Genomic DNA, 21951 nt, shown 5'->3' with positions numbered 1-21951 from the left:
GGAAGCATTAAGAGGCATAAAGCTCAAACCTCTGCTATCAACTCAGGCTGCAGTGGACTCATCACAGCTCTGGTGTTCTCCAGTCAAGATATCCCCCTTATTTACCCATTTCTCTTTATTTTTAAGAGGCAAACTGAAGAATCACTCTGCTTAGTGCATTTTTAACTCACACTCCAGTGGCATATTAAATTATGCCCTCATTTTTTCATAAGAATTATAAAAAATACTGTCCAGTTCATGTCATACCTTTTTCTTAGCAACAACAGGCCCAAGCACTGAAAAACACTCCCCTTGAAGACCTCTGTTTCTTTGTGCGTTACATTAAACTATGTTTTCTCACCATTTTTCACGCTGCTCTAGATTTCTTATTTTTAAGTGACCTCAAGTGATGAATACATGCACACAATATTCTAAATAAGCCCATATTTCTTTCACTTACTGAACTATTGTATGAGGAATTACCTTTAAATATTCTTGTTGACTCTTTGCTAGCATTTCATCTTCATTTTACCATCTATGCAATAGTTACACTTATGTTTTTGTTTTATCATCTGCAATTTGTATTCCTGTTCTACACCCAGCTCAAAAGATTTAATTTACATAGTTACTTGCATAATTACACTAGATAGTGCCACAACTACTAGGAGATCAGAGTAATAAATTCATGAAAGAATTATGAAACTGTATAAAACTAACCACATTTTAGATACATCACAGTGAATTATGAAGTAGTACCACACTGTTTTAGATACATCATAGTCTCAAATTATACCATCTCAAAAATTTTTTAAAATCTGTACCAAGCAGCAAAACTCTTAGCAAACTAAAAGGCCGGTTTATAAAACCAATGCCTGAAGTAAAACTTTCTAAAGTAGTTTGTTGAACAGGCAGCAAAAACTGAAATGCCCATTTATGCTGCAGTTCTAAGCACACAGAATAGAACTTTTAGAGGGCTGGAAAGGAGCTGGCTTTGCTTTTGTCAGACTGTCCCTGATTTATGAATTACAGTTTAATTAATGAGGCACAACTACTGAAATTCTGCTCCTCGACATGACACAGACTGACTTTCATGGAAACAAAGCACATGAGAGAAACTATACTTAGGATGTTAAAGCTAAGCAGCAGCCTCAGATAATAAACCTCCTTCATGTATGTTCCCTTGTGTGTATCTAAAAATATTCCATGACCAAGCATGTGTCATGTACACTTGAGCAGGCAGAACACTCCCCCAGTATTCCACAGTCCTTCTGAATCAGAGTCCCATGGCTAAGATGGTACCAGCAGTACAGCTGGGTGTGGGGGTGTGTCTGTGAATTTCTTCAAACATGCAAAACTCAAAGCCTAACTTTTTTTCTAAAAAAAACACAAGACAGTTGAGAGCCAACTCCTTGATAAGAGAAACATTCATCTGCGTGAAAAATTTTGGATCTTATTGCAGAGACACTCATCCTCTGAAGGAATTATACACCTTTTAGGCTAATCCCAGCGTTGAATAGGATAAAACTAGGTTCCAGAACTAGGGACAGAGTTCAGTGCATCTTAGAAGCACTGGAGCACATGACTGGAGTGCTTCTGCCAGTGTCTGCAGAATTCCAGCAGCTCCAGGACTCCTACCCCACAGCTCTCCAGGAACAGCTGCTCCAAGCAGCTCACACCTGACGCTGGCACCGTGAGCCAAGTGGCTTCCCCTGGGTGTCCATATGTAAACAAACACGTGATGAACTTTATCAGTTGTACTGTGACATTTCTTGATAAAAATCAAACACACAGCATGAAGAGTACAGAGATGAAAGGCCAAATCCCACTATGAATTGTGCTGGACCAGTCCCCTATCAACCTAAATTTCAATCACTGGAGACCACTGTTCTCCAGAACACTGCAATGGACTACCCTAAGAGCATGTTTAAGGAAAACCTGGTCAGGTATGTAGATCCCAATTAACTAGATATTTTCACAATGGTCCATGCTATAAATTTTGAATTTTAATAAACCTTTGCCTCTACTTGAACATTCCTGTCAATTTGCTGACTGGAACACATCCGAACTAATGGAAAAGAATATGACAGAGGACACTCCCTGCCCTCCCTGCAATCTAATTAAACTACATCTTATTAATTAATTGCAAGTTACATTTTCATGAAAAAAGTGCAAAGCTTAATTGCCATTATTAAACTACACATCAGCTTGGATGCATCAGTGCATGCTTTGCTGCTGCTCAAATACATCCTTGCTCAGGCCTGGAGGGCAATACACTTAGATGAAATGAAAGGGTATTTCACTTGTCAGTACTTTTCTGTTCAAGAGAAAACCCAAAATCCAGCAATGATGCCAAATTATGTCCGGAGGTATTGGAGATAACAGAACACTCTTCAGTACATTGAGGAATCCTCGGCTTGAGATTTCTCTATCCTTAAGCATTTTATATTCACAGCAAGTAGCTAATTACTATTAACTCTTGCCAGTCATCAGGAATGCATGCACTACAACACATTTGGGTTTCTATTAGGATTATCTTTCAGGTCCATTTTGAACAAGATTATTGATATGAATCCTAGAGATATATCTCTAGCTATACCTCTGCTATTTCTAGAGGGAAAAAAAAAAGTGAGGGCACACATCCAAACAACTCTCTACTCAATAACAAGCTACTGAGCAGAATCTCATTTTCATCAGGCCTCAAGAATTTAAGGATGCTTCCCTGCAGAAGAAAAGCATGCAGGCTAACATTTAGGAAATGAAGGCAGGCAAAAATTCTTTAAATTTTGTGGTAAATCATGAAATCATTCTGCCAGTTTAGGCTTCTTAGAGAGAAGCACTTGGGTGATGCAAATGTAAGCATCTGAGCTACTATATAAAGGTTTAGTTTGCTTAAGGGAAGCTGGATGAATTATGCTGAGGAAACACCATATTTGCTGCCCTCCATTCCCACTGCTTAGTGCAATATCTGACTGTCAGGGGTGGCCTTTACAGACTGGCTATTGCCTACAACCAAACTGGAACAGAGGCTCAGCTGGTAGCATTAGTGTCTTTCTGCCTACTTTGACCATTGCAGCTGCTTACAAGAGGGATTGCTTTCAGATTAGAAGAAAAATGTATCTGAATCTTAAGGCATCATGAAAATCTCATGCATCACAATTACGGGGGATTTTTTGGAAAAGATATATAAAAATATTTGTGAATATATGAGGTTTTGTGAAAACTATTTACAAGCCTCTGAAATCATCCAGTTCCACAAAGTGCACTAATCCTGTTTCAGTTGCTAGCTCCAATATCATCAAAACAGGAAAGTGGAAAGCCACTTGATTTCACACATGGGCAAACTGGCATGGATTCTGCTAAAATAACTGATCTAAACAGGCAGGAATTTTCCAGTTTGTTGCCAGGTTGCAAAGCTGAGATCTTCTGTGCTAACCCGTAGAAAATCCAATTGCTGTGTGTTTCTCCTGGATACCAAGCAGGCAGCCTGGTGTTGTTAGGATATAACCATCATTAAGCATTAATACCTAGGTTTTTTCAGACCTGGATATAAACGACTTTCCGGTGGAAGACATATACATATATATACATACATACACATATATACATATATATCTTCCTCAACTACAAAAGAGTGCTATGAGAGTCAGTTAAGAATGAAATAGCATCTTCTCAATTAACATCATCTCAAATCTACTAAAATTTCACTGTTATAACTCTAGAAGGAGAAGGTGAAGTTGGCATATTTATGCAATACATTCTGTTCAATTTAGATGGTAATTGTGCTCAGAGGGGGCATTAGACAGCACACAGACTTGGAAATGCCACACAACTGCCTTAAAGTGCCAGCTGAGGGGTCTGGTTATTACAGTAATTTCACGATTATAAGCCGCACCATTTTGACTAAAATTTTGGTCCAGACCCAAAGTGTGGCTTATAATCAGGTGCAGCTTATAATCGTGAAATTACTGTACTTGTTTTCAGTGATGTTAACTGCACAGATACTCAATTGACTTTGCTTTGGTCTCTGCTATAACTCCAAAGTACTGCAACAGGGAATTAACTGTGCCACAAAGCTAAGTTATCAGTTCAGCTCTCTGCCTCTTCTCCTTCTTAGGATTAAAGAAGCAAAAAAACTCATAAGCTAGTTTTGCTTCAGTTTCGGCTTAAAAATCAAGCCATAAAATCTGTTTTAACATCTACGTGATCAGCAGGAAACATCCACTGGCTGTTTTAGGAACTGGCACTGCAACTGGGACTTCTTACAGTATTGGAATATTTCTTGAGAAGCAGAGGTTTGCATTTCCCAGCTATAACAAAATGGAACTAAGTCCTGAGAACTGCACTTTAGTACAACTGCAGATATTTTTTTCCAATTCTGGATGAGATTGTTTGTACACTACACTGTTTAAATGAGGTTTAAATTATACAGGACAATAAAATTTAATGAATTATTAAGAAAGGGGGGAATGTGTGACACAGCTGGTGTAACAAGCAAAGAGCAGCAAAAGAAAGCAAATGGGTAAATTGTTTTGGTAGAAATTCATCTTAGGTAAATACCATGCAGGACATAATTACTACTGCTATTACAGAACTTTCATCTACAGTTTTGGAATATTTTACAAAGAAAATTCTAATAATTCTGAAATGAAAGAAAGCAAAAGAATGTTTCCCAGAGCCCTGAAGGAAAGCCAGGGACAAAGGTTAGGTTTCCTAAGCTTTTGAAGCAGGTTAGTTTGGTACTTTGCCTTCTTTTTGAACCCGTAAGTTCAAATTATTCAGGCTCAGGTTCATAAACACCTTTGCCTTCATTTTTTCCCTAATTACAATACTGTTTAATACTGTTTTCAATCACTTATTCATTAAAGTCTATTTTCCTTTTGTTCAAAATCACTGATTTGAAAACTTCACTATTCCTTGCTCATTGTGGATCAATCTTAGTCTTCAGAAAGCCTCAGAACACAAGACATAATAAGACAAAAAGGGAGAAAAAACCAAGACAAAAGAAGGAACCAGCAAAAACTGAGTGACAAATCAAGACTAAAAGAAAGAGAAACATCAGATAAAAGCCAGTTTATTCATGGCACATGTGCCAGCCAAACCTATGCTGCTCATTGCCTAATCCTACCTAGAGATGCCTGCCTTTGTTTCAAGAAATGTGTGAATTTTCCAAACCACCCTTGAGCGAAAATGCATTTCAAAGACAGAGGAAAAGTTAAAAATAGCCTTAACAAGCAGCTCAAAACCAGGATGGATCTAAAGCATTTATCTAAATATTTCCACAGATACGAGGAGTATAGCCTAACATCAGGTACGTTTTGTCTAAATCTGCAGTTACCTATCACAAACAATTCTGTTCCCAGAGCACAGACCAGCAGCAGCTTCTCCCAGGAGCACTCCATTTCAAGGAGTAATTTTCACAAACCCATTTGAAATTCTGCTGAACAATGATCACACTTGGACTCAACACTGAGCAAGTCACAGCAGACTGCAGCTCAAACCTTACAGGCAGCTCTTGAGACCCTTTGCTTTTACCCAAGCTAACATCCACAAAGCCATTCTGACTTTGCAGAAATTACCTGAGTGTCACAGAGCTGGTACAATCTGGGCCAGGAGATTCCTAACAAACCTGGAAGACAACTTTATGGAACAGATCCTAAGGGAGCCAGCTGGGAAAGGCGCCCTCCTTATCAAGAGAGTGGAGACTGGGGATGACCATGGCGAGCATAGAGCCACCAAGATTAAAATCTCTGTACAGCAGGAAAAGTGCCAGAAAATCCTCAGCCCTTGACATGAGGAGAGCAAACCTCAGGCTGCTCAGGGAGTTAGTGAGGCCCCCGTGGAAAATGCTTTGCGTGAATAACTTGAAATGCATTATTTCTCACTGCTCAGGAGAAAGCAGTAACTTTAAAATGACACAGGGAAAGGCAATCTGTAACCATAAGGAGGCATTTCCATTTTGTGGTTTACCCAGAAAACCATTCAAGGGCAGGCACTTTGTAAGGATTTTTTACAAATTATGTCCAGCATCAATACAAATGGACAATTAATTAACATGTACTTGGAAAGTAATGCTTCTTTTGCACAGAGAATTTTTTTAAGTTCTATGTAGACAGAGAATAAAACAGCTGTAGCTGAAAAGCTCAGTATATCAGATTTAGTAAGCTTCACTCAGACATATTATAAAGCTATTAAGTGTCTGACGTTCAGGTAGTTATTGGAGGTTTGCTATATATTTTACTGTCTTCAGGTCAACACATGAGGAAAAGGAGAAGGGGGGAAAAAAAACAAAAGAAGAGAGGAAGTTAATGGATCCAGCCAAGGAGCTCTTCTCAGTAATTATGTCTGATTAGAAATTTGTCTGCTTCAAAGAACAGAAACCTGAATCTAATGAGAGCTCTCAAGTTTCTAATTAACTGAGAACAAAAGTACCACACATTTCACATTGTATCTCCTTGTCACATACAGTCACTGTTTTCAAATTACTCTCTGAAGGACTAATTTGTGCATGACATGACAGATAGAAGGACAGGGAATCTTAAAAACAAATAAATAATTCCAGTGATTCAGGAAACACAGTTTTACTTGGTTAGAAGTCAGGTGGTTTAACTGATCCTCTGCCTACCCTAAACTTGCCCAGATTCCAGTGCAGATGTACAGACTTTCTATGCATACCTCCATGTAAGAGGGAGTAAACCCCGGGCACTGTGAGGCAAACCAGGACAAACATTTGAATTTAGGCTTTTTTGCCCACAAGTAGTAAGCTGGAGCAGAAAGCTGCATGGCTGAGGGCTGGCTCCTGTGCAGGGTATTTTCAACAGCACATTAACACCCTTTCCCCCCATACCTCTGGGAGGGCACAGATGTCACCTTCCTTTAGAGAATTGTGTCTTATGCTTTTACACTCTGCACACTGGGAATAAATGTTGGGAGTTTCCAGCTGAAGCCAGAAGGCTCAGAAGCGAGAGACCTGCTGCAAACACCATCATAGCAGAGCCTCTGCCCACAGAAACCAAACTCTAAGAGGATCATAACCCACACCTACACTTCAGCTTGTGTCTGACTTTAGAAGTTTTACAGCAGTAAACCTAAATCTTCGACGTTGTTGAAGATGGCACTGGTAAGTTTTGCAAAGAACCTCACTACCTGGCAAAGTCTGAGCCAGGATATTACTGTGCTTGATCTCTTTGCTGATATTACCAGCAAGAACGTGCATTACATCCAGCTGTGAAAGCAGACAGAGAAGAGCTCCCCCAGCCAGTGACAAGTGGAGTAAGACTGTCTTATTTCACAGATGGTAAATCCAAGTTATTATCTGGTAATGAGAGAGCCAGCATTTAATCCGTCATGAAGAAGGACAGTTGAAACCAGGATGTCTAGCTCTGCTGTGTGGAAATTAATCACACAAAGGGCCAATCTCATTCCCCATTACAGGCAGCACACAGAATAACAAAAGTTTGTAAACTTCCTTTAACCCCCGCTAGAACAATGACAAAGTCATTTTACACTTCTTACTTCATCAGACTATATCAGAAAGGCCTGAGTTATTCCAAGAAAAATGTAACATTCACTTTAAGTTCCTTTTCTTCGGTTAAATACTTAATTTTGCAATTTCATGTCCTCATTCTTTTAGTGTATGATTGGGACATTAAGATCTATCTTTTCTAACAGAATTTCAGAGACCAGCTGGCGTGAGGAGGATGATGGCAAGCCCTGATCAGAGCTGGGTTAACTGCAGCAGGGCAGTTTAGAGTCAGGCTTGGGCTGTTTCCAACACACACTCCACAACCCATCAGAACAGCCTGTTCCGGTGCTGGATCTAAAACGTGCTTGAGCCAACAAGAAACTTTTACTGACTTCAACACCTCATGAGTTACCCTGCACAATGACACTCATTATTCAGGCTCATCAACACTCTGGAAAGATCATGGGGCATTTTTGAAATCAAGTGGTTCTGCCTTCTACTTCATAGGACAGTTTGATGCAGTGGTATGAGAAGTGCATATAAATCATTCTAAACAAAGTAGAGTCAAACAGCTTGATGCCTCCATATTTATAAATTTTCCATGTCTCATTTAAAAACAAAAAACAATGTAAAACTCTTAAACACACTGTCATTACTCACAACTTCAAGGAACTTGTTCACTGCTTTATATTGAATTTACCTATACATACTTTGGTTTAAGGACTTGTAATAATATTAAATAAAAAGGCCTTGGCTTAGATCAGACTAAGTATCACTGCAGTAATTCAGTAAGGGAATGAAACTTTTAAAATAGCAGAAAAGCCACACAGTTTATATAATCATACAATGACAACAGTTTTCTGCAAATTGGCATGGTGCTCTTTCAGCTAACTAAAACAACCCTTCACCAAATTTTCATTATCTACAACAAAAGCTCAGAGAAGGGTTTTGGGGCTGGGAAGAGATCCCTTCAGTGAAAAGGGCAGCAGAAATAATGAAAAATGTCAAAAATTTACACAGTATTTGTTACTTGTTATATTTGTTACTTCACAGCAACAAATTTTTCAAAATCACCAAGATTTTTGCACCTCCCCTAGCCTCACATTTAGATTCCTAAGTCTCATATACAAGTGGTTTTTGTTACCCCACATTCCCTACTCACAGTGAGTCATAGCTCACACTGGTCCATGAATTTGTAGCATCAAGAAAAGTTAAAATTTGTGGCTAAATCCAGGCAGTTTGGATGGGGGAAGTGAACTGTAAGGGCAAAAGTGGATTTGTGTCCTTTTGCTTCTGTTGAGAAACTCAGGAGGCAGCACAGGCTCCTGGTAGCCCCCAGTTCTGCCTGATGATCAATCTAATGGAATCTCTTCCAAGTTTCAGGTGATTCAATTTATTAATTCTGTTCTCTACCCCTTAAAAAGAGAATAACTTCTACTGTCTTACAAAAAGGAACTATTGTGGGACTAAATATGCACTTAAAATGTTCAAAAGGGAAAAAAACCTTCATTCTGCAAGGCAGCCCCTCCCTCCCCAGGCTTAGGACACTCGGTCACAGCAGAGGCAGCAGGGCCAGAGCAGCCCTTGCATTCCTTGGGCTCTGTTGTGCTCTGCAGGGCAGGGTCACTCTTGAAGAAAGGACTGTCCAGACCCCCATGCCCCCACCTCTCCAACCCATTCTATTCCTCCCAACTCCTGTTTTACACGGGACTTTAGATGAAAATTTTGCTACTTATTTCATGCCAGCAGCATTAATAGACATTATAGCCATGCAACTACAGCATAGGCAAACCCAAGTGTGGAAATGAGGTCTGGGGAAGGGGCTAATGAACGAACACTCACAAGATTTGACATCCTGTTTGTACAGTTCTTTATTCTTCACTTGGTATCCTCTGAATGCTCAGCAATACACAGCACAGATTTTCTCCCCCTAATTAAAAACCAAGTAAAAGTGGTACTTAGCAGACAAATGATGGTTTAGTCAAAATAAAGCATTTCATAACTAAGACACAGCCATAAGAAGCATTTACACAAACCTTCAGATATCCCTGAAAGCTGTGGTCAGTCCTTCTACAAAGGAGGCTCAGTTTTGGAGTCCTTCTGCTAATTTTATTAGTCAGCTTGCACTTTCTTACACAAGACAATCTGTTCCACTCATGGAGGACTGCTACAAATAAGTCAACAATTAAGCTCACCAGTGCAGCCTGGATAGCTCACTTATCCTTTTTTCTTATCACATGTCATAAGCAGCTAGTAAATACACAATACTTGAAGAGTTTTTTTCTTTTTTAAGAAAAGTTTTCTGCCTCAGCATGTTCAAGTTAATTATTCTGTAACACTCAGGGCTCAGGAAAAACACAGTCGCATGATTAAAAGACAACACAATAATAGTGCCCTGCAAGCCGTAGGACTAATTGGATTTCTTAATAGGATCAGGTTGAAAAGGTTTAGTTTGGATTTTGCTGAAGGAAAAATAAATGAAAGACAAAATGAGAAAAGAAAGACTGATCAAGATATGTAGATATTAGATACAGGTTTTGCTCCCAGTTTGCCTACTCACCTCACAAGCAACATCAGACAAGTGACTTTTGTCCTCAAGCAGCTCAAACATCAATCACTGACAATCACTTACTCATGCAAAAAACTTTATTGCTCTTGGACTGATCTTCACATGGTACAGAACTATTGCTAAAATCTTCACTAAATGAGCATGGACTTCAGTTTGCCACAAGAAAGGCACAAAACCCCAAATGAGACAAGATGCTCTAATTGCCAGCAGGTGTGAAGACATGAGTATAATTAAAAGCTTTCATCTACTAAGCCCTAGTTATACGGTCTCAGCAGCTGTAATGAAACACTGGAGCCACAGTTTGAGTGATCTCTTTTCTGACCCTTTATCTCATCAAGCTGGTCTACACTTGAGTTTTCATGGATAAAATTCCGTTGCTCCAGCTTCAAACTGATTGAAGAAGAACCTGCACTTTGTCTCTGCAGATCTCAGCTGTCAGTAGCACATCTTGGACCTGCAAACCTGAACTTAGTTGCTTCTTCATTTTTAGATGTTGCAGTTCTTTATTATGTGCATGATCCTCCCGCAGTTCTTTGTTTTTTGTATCATAAAGAAAAAACCAAGCAAGAACATTGGTCTGAGGACACAGGAACTGCACTTCTGCCATCAATGCACTGCTGTAAGCAACCTTCCCAGGCAGGCTAACTGCATTTTAAAGAGTTGCTGAATCAGAATATACTAGAAATGAGCAGGCATGTTTGAACAGAAACCATGCTTTATTTCATGCATAATTGTATTATCGATTTTCCTGAGGTATATGATTAATTTGAATGCTGAATTATTTGATGGCAATGAAATGAGAAATCAGGTTGTTTGCTACTTCTGACAACAGATGAATTGAGATTTTGGAACCTTTCTATCCATTGCAGTAGCAGAACAAACTTTGATTTGCCTTCAAATCAAGTTTATATAAAACGTACATTAAACAAAAAGTTGCATCTTTTGAGGGAACTGCTAAGAAAAAAAAAAAAAAACATAAATAAAAGCTCTAGAGATTTAAAGTAATTTATCCTCAGAGCAGGCACAAAGAGTACATCTGCGTTGCATCTCCAGCCAGAGCTGCTCCCTGAACTCCTCCTGCTCCTACATTTCCCCTCTGAGATTTCTATACCTGCCATCACTAAGCAATCTAGTACATTTTATGTAGAAGAGGTTTTGATACTTTCATTTAGATGAAGCCATTTCATAAAAAACCCCCATGTTTACAAAATCATTAAAGCAAATACAGTGACAGCTGCCACCATCACTGAAGTCACTGAGATCAATCCCCCCCACTCTGCACAGAACATTGATGGGATTTGGACATTTGCCTTCCCCTCTTCCTTTGCTGAAAAATGTGTTTCCCTTCTAAGCTTTTCTGATAGCACATTGCTGCATCACAGGGTCTTCTGGTTAACTGCTGTAGGAACAGAGACCAGCAGTTGCCATGGCATGAGCATCAGCTAACACCCAGCACAGGCCCTGTGCACACACATTCATCCTCAGGAACAGCCGTGTACATCAACAGCTTGAGGTTTGTGCTTCCATCCTGGCCAATATGCAATGAGCATTGATGCATGCAGTGCATTGCCCAACTCAACTACAAGCCACTAGAAAATTATGGGTGCTTCTTTCCTGAATCCTAAATGTGTTCTGAGACTTTTATTACAAAAAGTAAAGTAAAAATTTTTTTACAAAAGTAAAATTGCTAAAAGTAATTACATTACAAAAGTAAAAATGCTAAGTTTGGAATTGATCGAGCTAGCAGTTACCTGCTGTCGTGGCTTAACTGCAGTGAGCAGCTCAGCCCCATGAAGAGGTGTTCAGTACAACCATCTGGACTTTAAAAAATAAGACTTCAGGAGTAAGCATTGTGATTTATTTTAAAATGGAAGTTTGGGGGGATTTGTTATGTAACTTCTCATCAAAACCTTCATTCTCTAATACATTTCACAGTTTATTCATGCTGAGAATTTCTTCTTGTGTTCTAAACCTTCAGACTGTTGGGCTGAACAAAACACATGCAATTTGGTTTTAACTGTTTCAGCATGTTGCCAGAGGAATTTCCCTGATTCCTAAGCAGAGCCATTTAAGCTAGAAAACAAAGTTAAAGTAAAAATCCAAGTAATTCCACCTTCACTGTTATTTTCATCTAAATTAATCAGTTCAGCTTGAACACTGTTAATGAAGGCTCTCTTTTCTGTCTTTCAACTGCATTACCATAGCAGCTGTGGTCTAACCTGACAGGAGATGCAATAAAGACAAGGTTTGGAGAATCTAGAGAAAAGGGACCATGAAGGATTTTGAGCAGACACAGAAACAGAGCAAGGACAAGGGCTTGTTCCATTCGCCTCCAAATCCTCAGTCTTATATAATATGTAGCTAATTTTACAAAAGCAAAGAATTCTAAGGATTGACAAAATATCAAAGAGAGTATTTTTATTGCACAATTCTTCCCTAAACGAGACAACCATGCAATTAAGTTTATGAGTCAATTTGTACTGGTTAGCCCCTCTGCCTTCATCTCCTGCTATATTCTTTGGGAACAGAACAAGGTGACCTCCCATAGTGCACTCAAAGCAGGCTGAAATATTTAGTCTGAAATAATTTTGCCTGAAATCAAACCCAAGGAATGCATTTAGTTCAGCTCCAGGGCACTCCTGCTCTCTACAAGCCTGATCCACCTGTGAAGCTACACAAACTCCTTGGCAAGCAACATAAAACTTTGCTAGACTAAAATAATTAGAAAGTCTATTTACAATTAAATAAGCAAATTGACCTGCTATGTATGAACTGGGACAAAATGCTGACAGGCTGGAAAACCAATGCCTACATGAGCAGTTTTCACATTGAGCAGATCCTCAGAAACCACCAAAAACCTAAAAGGAGCTGGTGCTGTCTGGCGTTGAAAGTTGAGTCGATTTTTTCAGTTTTGTTAGTTGGCTTTGAGGGGAATTTTTTTCCCTAATCAGGTAGTAGGTCAAACCCAGTTGCTTTAATTAAATAACTTGACTTTAAAAAGTACCAAAATCCATAAAATTTCTGAAAAGTCCAGGACTTCAGAAAACCAGGTTATTCCTTTCTAGGTCTAACTATTAAGATGGGTACTTTTAAAAAACTAATTTTGTTTGAATTTCATCAGCAACTATTTTAGGAGACATTTCATAGTCTGTCCTTACACTTGATCAGTCCAAATCAGTGTTAAACTTACCACTTTCACCAACAATACATTGACTCCAAATTGTAGACTGATCCTTTTTTGTATTTATTTACTGAGCATAGTTCTTTTAAGGTGATACTTTGACTTGATACAGCACATGTGCCAGAGATTAACTGGAAACTCCTTTTAAATATTCAGTATTCTGTGTGATTGTATCAATGATCAAAGACACAGAGAAATTCTACTTATTAATTAATAAACCAGGCTTTAAACCACAAATATGGAGCAACCAGAAATAGGGAGCTGTCATTCATAAAACATAAATCAGCATTTTCCATTTCTTTTCCCACCCAGCTAATTGCAAACAGTAATAAACCACAGACAAAAACTCAATGGCTTTTTTGGGGAAAAATTCAATGCCAAAATGGTCTATTTAACCAATTTATAGTAATTGTGTAAAGAATATTATCTAAACTTCAGTTTTCTGAGCAATTATTGTAACAGGGAAAGCATGAAAGTAGGGAAGAAGAGAGAAGGAATTCAGGATACTTCTTTTATGGCAAAACCTGAAAGGAAATTAAAAATCCTAGTCTCACCTATATTGATGTTGATATTTACAGCAGATTCTCCAAGCTGTGGGATTTTTAAACACATATCACTCTGATACAAATATTTACTCTTAATGGACATTTTCCCTTGAAGGAATGCTAAAATGTGTACCAAAGCAGAAGGCTGTAAAAGTGAACTGCTATTGTCATTTCTACTCAATTACTGCCTACACAAGAACTGTCATGCAGTGAAGGCAAGAGAGAAACACCACCACTGATGGTGAATTTCCTGGTTTTTATCACTGTGTCAAAATATTATCATTCTGTAATCACAGGCTTTCATGTAAAACAGCTTTTGGCAGCAAAATCCCAATGCAAAACATTTCTGACTACCAGTTTAGTGATGGCAAGGAGAAGGATTAAGCACTGCCTAAATTTAGTGAGCAGGTGCTTAGAGAAGTGCCACCCTGACCACGGGCCAGGCTCTCTGCAGCACGGGCCCCTCTGGAGGCTTTGGAAAATCTGCACTCTGTGCAGGGAGGGTGCTGGGCCAGCCCTGGGAACCCAACCTGTAACACTTCCCCCAAACAGGCATTCAGGCGTTCACTGCCATGAAGCCTTCCTGGAGCTCCTCCACAGCACTTGGGGACCAGGAATCCTATTGTTCATCAAGAACATACAAAAAGGTTTAATCTGCTATCCTGTGCCTTAGGTTTCCAAAATCAAGTTATCCTTGGAGTCCTCTTGCCAAAAGATATCTTTGGCTTTTTGCCCCAGTGACTATTGCAATTGTCTCTATTACATGTTGAGCCCAACCAACAATTCTGCTAGAGACACAGACTGGAGTCTCGCCTCTTGGGGTGAGACACGTTCTGCTGGGAGAAGAGAACCCACACTCAAATCTCACTTCAAAAAGAAGAAATTTTGTCCCCAAACCAGACTAGTGCTCCAGCCTCTTGGACTAGAAGTTTCTTCCTCAGGTTCCCCAAATTTAGCTCATGTTTTCCTCAGCACCTGCCAAGACTCAACTCTTACTATTCTGTGAACTACCTTAACTTCTAAAATGAGCTCAAATGAAATGTGTTGTGTATATGTCACTTCAATAATTTATTTTTGGTTAAAACTAGTTACAGTAATTTCACAACCATAAGGCGCACCCCCCAGGAGTCAGTAAATTTCGCAACTTTGTAGATCAGATAAGGCGCACTGGACTATAAGGCGCACTTTTTTTTTGCAGCGAGGCTCTGCCCCCATCTCTCCCCGTGCGGTTGCTGGCCGAGGTTCCGCCTCAACCCGGCAGCCATTGGCCCCCAGGCCCGCCTCCACCCGGGGGGCGCGGTGCCACAGGCCCCTGGGCCTGCCTCCACCCGGCTGCTGTGGCACTGCCGGCTCCCCACACGGCTCACAGCTCACACTTCTGGGGTGGCAAATGTCGCAACTTTGTACATCATATAAGGCACACTGGACTATAAGGTGCACTTCTGGGTTCGGGGGGAAATTTTAGTCAAAAGGGTGCGCCTTATAGTCGTGAAATTACTGGTAAACATTTAAGAAAGGTTATTAAAATTTATAGATGAGTTTGACTATTCTTCTGCATAAATATTGTAACTGAAAAGATCCAACACCAATTCCACAATTAAATCCCAGCACAATGCTTCCCTCTGGATCACAACTCATCCCTGAAACACATGAGACATACAGACAGTGCAGGGGAGAAGTCATCCTGTCATGACATCAATGCATGATTACAGCAGTAAGTCCACAGCTGCCTTCACTCCACACAGGAGGCTTTGTTACTACCTGCACAACTCTGTGCACGTCCTGTTTAGATTTGTTTCCTGCAGAAAGAACTCCCAGTAGAAGTGCGCCGAGACACGGGATCACTTTTAAGCAGCAGAGCTGGAACTGAGGTATTTAAATGCCTCAGCAGCTCCTTCCCCTCAAGTCACTCTCACATGATTCTTTCCCTGGAAATGAAGCATGAAAGTGTGGGAAACTATTCACAGCTTGATGACTGCATTTCCTGCCAGCCAAAATACCAGGACTATGTGAATACACAAATCTTATTTACAAATCAGGCTGTTAGAAAACTTGGATCCGAAAGGAGGCATCTGTGTGTTTTCTGTGCTACAAGCAGTAACAACAGGTTGTCTGAAATGGCTTGTTTCTTTAGCTAGCTGGCAACAGCAATTTATGAAAATTATTTTTTAGATGCTTGTATCTAAAAAAGGGTACATCAATTTACAAATTATAGTTTTTTTCTGCTTCTGAAATGTTCAAGGAGTGGCTCTGGGTCAAACTACAAAACTTACCCAACTCCCTGGCTGTGGAAAGCAGAACAGGGGAGCTGCAGTGCTGTACAGCTCCTAGGCTGGGTGCTGGAGCATGGTAATTTCTCTTTCAAATGTCAGGATGAGCATCCCCATCCCCAGCTAAAAGGCAGATAACAGAGCTGACTCTGTGATAACAGAGGAGTGTGCCTGATATATTCCCCACTGGTCTTACAGGCAGCATTGCAATTTCCACAGCACCTGCTGTAGCACCAAAAAAAACCCCAAACCTAAAAAGAAGAATTCAGTCAAATGGCTCAAGTTTTGCATTAAATACAGCTAAAGAGCAACCTTCCAATTAATTAATGATGCTTATAGCAAGCACTACAAAATCCTTGGCGTACTCTATACACAGATATTGAACCTTGCCAAGATAACATGAGTTAGGGTTTAGTTATAATCTCATTTAAATATATAGAACTGACATGGATTAATTTCCTTGTCTGCTTTTATAATCCCAGCTTTTATATTTATGCTGCATAAATTTTACATGACTAAACAAATATCAAGTTTAAAATCCAAGTTTTTAGACTTTTTTCCCTCACTTAGGACCAGATTTCGTCACAATACTGCATGTACTACAGATCTTGGACAGATGAGTAGCTGGAATCAATTTTATTGTAAGAACCACTTCTTTGTTTGAATTAATTCTTGGACTAATAAGGAATTTACTTGTTTTAGAAGGGATGACAGGCACCATAGTTTGCAAATTGTCATTAACACCAACAGATGCTTTAGTCCCATTATCTATGAACATTTAAGCCAAATGTATCTGGGTGAAAGCCAGGCTTTCACTGGGAAAAGAGTAAAATGTATGTTTTAATGGGTCCCTGTAAATACAGGTCTATGCTGGCAGTATATACTTCTCCAAATTTGGACTTGGGATAAAGAATAACTGAATGACATTGTCTATACCTTATTTTTTAAAAGCAAAAGTCTTCAATGCACATTTGTTTACTAGAAGAGCAAACATTTTCATTTAGAATTTGATAATGAAAGAAACCCTGATAGTTTGCTATGGAATGCCAGCCTGATATCATGTGTATTTAGTTTATAAATCAGTTTTAGGCTTTTCCCTACAAACCAGATCCCATCACCTCAACAACTCTCAATCTTCACATCCCTTCTCAAGCTAAAGGTTTGGGTATTCTGTTCACATGAAATAACAGACTGATCAGTTGGAAAAATTATTCCCCCGCTTTTCAAGCACAACTCCTTTGGTTGCATGTTTTTGAAGAAATCAGTGGCAAACTATTGATTAGGAAATTTGGGAATTAATTTGGAATAACCAAAACTGGATTTTCCTTCCAGCATTGTATCATGAATTTAACATTTATTCTGCGTGATGTTTATGATGAACACTGACATACAAAAGCCTTTATATTATCTTTGAAGTAAGGAAAGCCTGGTGTGTTTAAGACCAGCAAAGAAGAGGAGTAACAGTTTTGCTTTACTTGTGTGCACAACTTCTTATCTCCCTTTTAAACTGTCTTTATCTCAACCCAGAAGTTTTCCAGCTTTTACCCTTCTGATTCTCTCCCTGATTCTCCTAGTGGAGGAGTGAGAGAGGCTGTATGGGCTTGGTTGCTGGCTGAGGTTAGACCATGACACAGGTGAAATGCAAAGTCTCTGAGTTAGGGGTAGATTTAAACACTTTGGCTTGAGTAAAAAAACCTCACCACTCTGCATAACTAAAGGAAGAAAGCGAAGATAACCATTCTGTTTGCTACAATACACTGCTGGACTCAAACCTGCTTTATGTTATTAACAAACAATACATGGTGCAGGGTCTGGAAAGAACCTCCCAGAGAGAATAATTCACAGGGGTTTTTGGGGTTTTTGGGTTTTTGGGTTTTTTTTAACTCTACCATTTCTCTTCTGCTGAGGTTTCCTGCTCCTGCCTCTGTGGCTGTCACTGTAAGAGTCACCAGAGGAAAAGCCTGAGTGCAGCTGTGACCCCTAGAAGAGCAGTGGGCACACAACAGGCTTGCAGCCAGGGCAGAGTGGTCTGCAGTTTGCATTTGCCACCCTGGGTGCTGGCTCTGTGCTTGGCTATTCCTCCCACCTCTCTTTTCTATTTCCACTGCCTTTGTCCTGGTTTATAGACGAGGGTGCTGTCACATCTCCTTTTTACTGAGAGGTTGCTTTCTCATTTGCGTGTGCATTTGTGCAATGGCACGGCGTGCAGTTCAAAGCTATTTTCTCACTTTCAAAGTAGCTCTTGTGAGTAAGTTGTCCCAAGTCTGATGCGCACCAGGCTTGTACTTCTGTTCTTGATTGAGTACTGCTGCTCTATATTCTTTTTAAAACTCTAGCTATTTTGGGAGAGGCGCATAATTTAATATGTTCAATAGTTTTCTTGTCAGGCATTCATGTACAACTTCCTTCATCTTGCACTCAGATGTTTGATATTCCACAGTAATTGGATTTGCTGCATCTACCTACAGTAAATGCTGCTTTTTTAGCCAAGGACTGTTAAAGTTTTTGCTGAAGCCTACAGTAGCCTACCTTGCAGGTTTTCTGAGGCTTGCAAAGTCAGTTTTTGAGCAATTCAGAAGTCTTTTCACAAGGGTAACTCATGTACAAAATAGTATAGCCTGAACACTGCATTAAGCAGAAGTTCTTCCCATACAACAGCAGCAGTGGGCACATAGTGTGACCCCATTATCAGTGACCCTGATCTTTGGCCAGATGCACAGCAATTCACTTTATTACTATCACTGGGCCAAATATCCAAGCAGAAACAAGGAAGAAAAGCTTTTCTCACTGATACTGGTTTGAAGCTCATTCATAGGCAGAACTGGTCTCCCCACTGAAAACAAAATGAGAAACCTGAAGATACAATGCAAGAGAGATCTTCAAAAGCTTCTGCAGGGTCAACACCAATGTGCCATGGAACTTGGACCCAGGAAACTGATCTAAGACTGCAGAAAACAAACTCTGTGAAGAGGAGAGCTGTAGGACATCTGAAGACTAGTGCCATCATCTCTGCCTGTAAAGCCAAAATCTAGACAAGCAACTTCCTTTGCAGGCACAGTTAGACATCTATGGACAAGTGGCAGACTGTCCCTGCTGGCATGGGATGCCATCCCCTAGCTGAGAAAGCAGGCTCTGTGCTTCTGAGCTTCAGCTCACTACTCAGGTCTTTACTTTTGGATCAGTTTCCTTTCCCACGAATAGATGTGGGAGAATCAAGATACAGGGATGAAGGCAGAAGAGGGGAGAGGCCAGGAGTAATCATAACTTAAAAGAAAGGCCTTCAGGACATCATTGACAGACCACACTTTTTAGTTTGCCTCTGATGTTTGCACTGGTGGTTCTAAAGTTTCTCCTACAAGTCCCATCACATTTGTTTTCTTTCTTCTCAACAATATGTATATGTTGTGTCAGGAGTTGCCTTTTCTGCTCAGGATCAGTGGCAGCTCATTTCAACCTTTTCCTTTTGTATTTAAAAAGCCCAGCTGGGAGTTCTAAGCAGCAGAGCTCAAAAAATTGCTTTTAAAATCAAGAAGCAGAAGTGCAAAGAGCTGCAGGGAGTGCTGCTGAAACCTTCAAAAGGTGGAAGGGAGCACAAATGCTCCATTACAGCCAGCTGATTCCCAGTGTGTCCACTCAGAGCCTGGCAGGCTTGTTTGAGCAGGACTGACCACAGGTTTTTCCCAAACATCTTTGCAGGGACAAGCAAGTGTTAGAAACTCACTAAGACGGTTCTTCAACCCTCTGGTCTGCAGGGATCAACATAGGATCCTCAAGTAAACTTGAGGTAAACGGGTGTTGGACAGTAGGTAAGGGACAGAACATGGTGAGTAGATGGCCAGCAATAGCCAATGCTCCTTCTGACAAGGAGAAAAAAGCTAGCACATAGTCCTGCTAGGAAACAAACTTAGGTCAGCTGGAAGCAATGGCACATTCATGTTCTTTGGAGAAAAACCCAGAGAAAGCAATTGCTGGAGCTATTTTTACTTACAAAGATGAAAACCATCTTAGGCTGTTATAAAGGAAGCAGCTAATTGTTCATGTGGCTGGGAGATCTGTGTCTCCTCCATGCCAGTCTCCTCCATGTGTAACAATTTGCTTTTATCATCCCAGTATGTTCTCAGGTAATACTGGACTGGTAGAGCAGCTCATGTGCTGTCCCAGAGCAGATGCCCCTCGAGTTGCCACGTATCCCACTCTGCCAGAGGAAAGCCTCAGCCTGCCTTGTGCATGACCACTGGTCCAACACAGGAAGACCCTTGAGGAACGGCCATGGAAAAACAGAGATGCACAAAGGTCATACCTTCTCTTTGGTCCACTGAACCTACACCTGTCCATTCACAAGGCTTTCTTTAACCTGTTCAGATGTTGTAGAAGAGCTTTTTACTCAGACTATTTCACTCCTGGAGGCTTTCCTCTTTTTTCTGATGTGGGAAGATATCAACTGAAGTGGGATCCTCAAGGCCCTCCTGTGTTCTTTTCTGGGCTACCTCTTCAACCTGTGCTTTTTGGTTCATACAAGGCAACAATCTTCCACCCTTAAAAGACATCTCATATTCTCCTATGGTATGTAAAACTGGTTTTTTACAGAATGACAGTATGTCACTACTGATGAACAGGAACATTACTCCCCTACTTTTTACATGAAATACATCAATTCAGAGTACATTAACCAAGGCATTACAAACCAGTGAGATGGTATGTGCTCAAAGAATTGAAAAATGTGCTACAGAAAGCACAATATTTTGAACTATATGATAAATTAAAATTAAGATGCATCACATTTTTATGGAGTACCTCTTCTTTTTCCCCTCCTGAAGTATGCATATAGTACAGTAGAATTTTCACAAGAATGAACTAGGGATAAAACCCACCTCTCAGAGCATGTCAGAATTAGGTCATCTCAACATTGTTGGGATGTTTATTGAATTTGTATTTTCTACCTTTTTTTAATGACGCAATAGAAGAAATTTTTTTAAAATAGTAACAATTCCGAGGTCAGGACAAAAGCCAAAAAAAGGGACAGTTTTGACAACTGGTAAAATCCTTTGAATTCAAGACAACTGAACTAGGAAGCCATTTTAAGCACAGAAACATTCCAGTTAGGACAAAAGTGGGTCAGGTGTTTAATGGAAAACCATAGATTAAAGCAAAAAGTGTTTTTCCACTTCACAGTATAGCAAACCTGGATTAAATAACAAGAACAAAACTAGATGGTTTTGAGGTACAAAAATAAAATTGACATTATGTCCACATGGATTTAGGATTAGTTAGTAAGCAGAATCCAGGGAGTGCACCAGATGGGTTATGTCCACCACAGTGGGCTCTGTGGGAATCACGGGGTCACAGAAGCTCCCCTAACCTTTCAAAAATATCTGAGATGATGAAACTGTAAATAGAGTGACTTTCCTATTGGGTCACCATGTCTTACATCCAATTCCCCCAGGAGGAATTTTCAGTACCACCATTTGTGAATGCTGGTACACCCTGCCAGGGCCCCATGACTGACACAGGAACAGCAGCTCCATCCACCAACACAGCAGCCCTAAGGGCTCACCCTTGTTTGTGCTGATAAAATTTCCCTGGGGACACAAACACTACCAGCTCCTACCTGGGAAAAGAAGTCTCATGATGTTGCAGAGCCGCTTTGAACAACCTGATCTAGTGGATGGGCAGGGGGCTTGGAACTGGATGATCTTTAAGGTCCCTTGCAATTCAAATCATTCTGAAATTCTATGATTCTACAATTAGGACATACTCTTCCCCACCTGAAAGAACAGGTACATTCTTCTGCTCTAACCTCCTTATCTGCCTTTTCCATCTTGACAGCTTATTAGGAATTGTACACTAAGACAGAATCTTACTTTGTTACTATCCACATCTGAAGTAAGTGTGCGTGTGTCTGAGGAGTGCACTGAATGCAAGAAAAAGCACAGCACTGTATTCAC

General features: G+C 40.1%; 1 protein-coding gene across 15 annotated transcripts in view; it reads right to left on the bottom strand.

Moving 5' to 3' along the window:
- Positions 1–21951, bottom strand: part of KCNIP1 (potassium voltage-gated channel interacting protein 1) — a 224240-nt gene that overhangs the window by 39812 nt on the left and 162477 nt on the right. Inside the window, exon 2 of one of the 15 annotated variants that reach the window (XM_033072989.2) lies at positions 9284–9371. The exons of the other annotated variants lie outside the window; for them this stretch is intronic. The gene's annotated coding sequence lies outside the window, so the exon portion shown is untranslated. The remainder of the gene's footprint in view (positions 1–9283; positions 9372–21951) is intronic. 15 annotated transcript variants of the gene reach the window in all.

This window comes from Catharus ustulatus, chromosome 15 (genome assembly GCF_009819885.2).
Source record: "Catharus ustulatus isolate bCatUst1 chromosome 15, bCatUst1.pri.v2, whole genome shotgun sequence".
Lineage (NCBI taxonomy): Eukaryota > Metazoa > Chordata > Aves > Passeriformes > Turdidae > Catharus > Catharus ustulatus.
The sequence above is the reverse complement of the archived record's forward strand: the minus strand, read 5'-3'. Positions and strand labels throughout refer to the sequence as shown.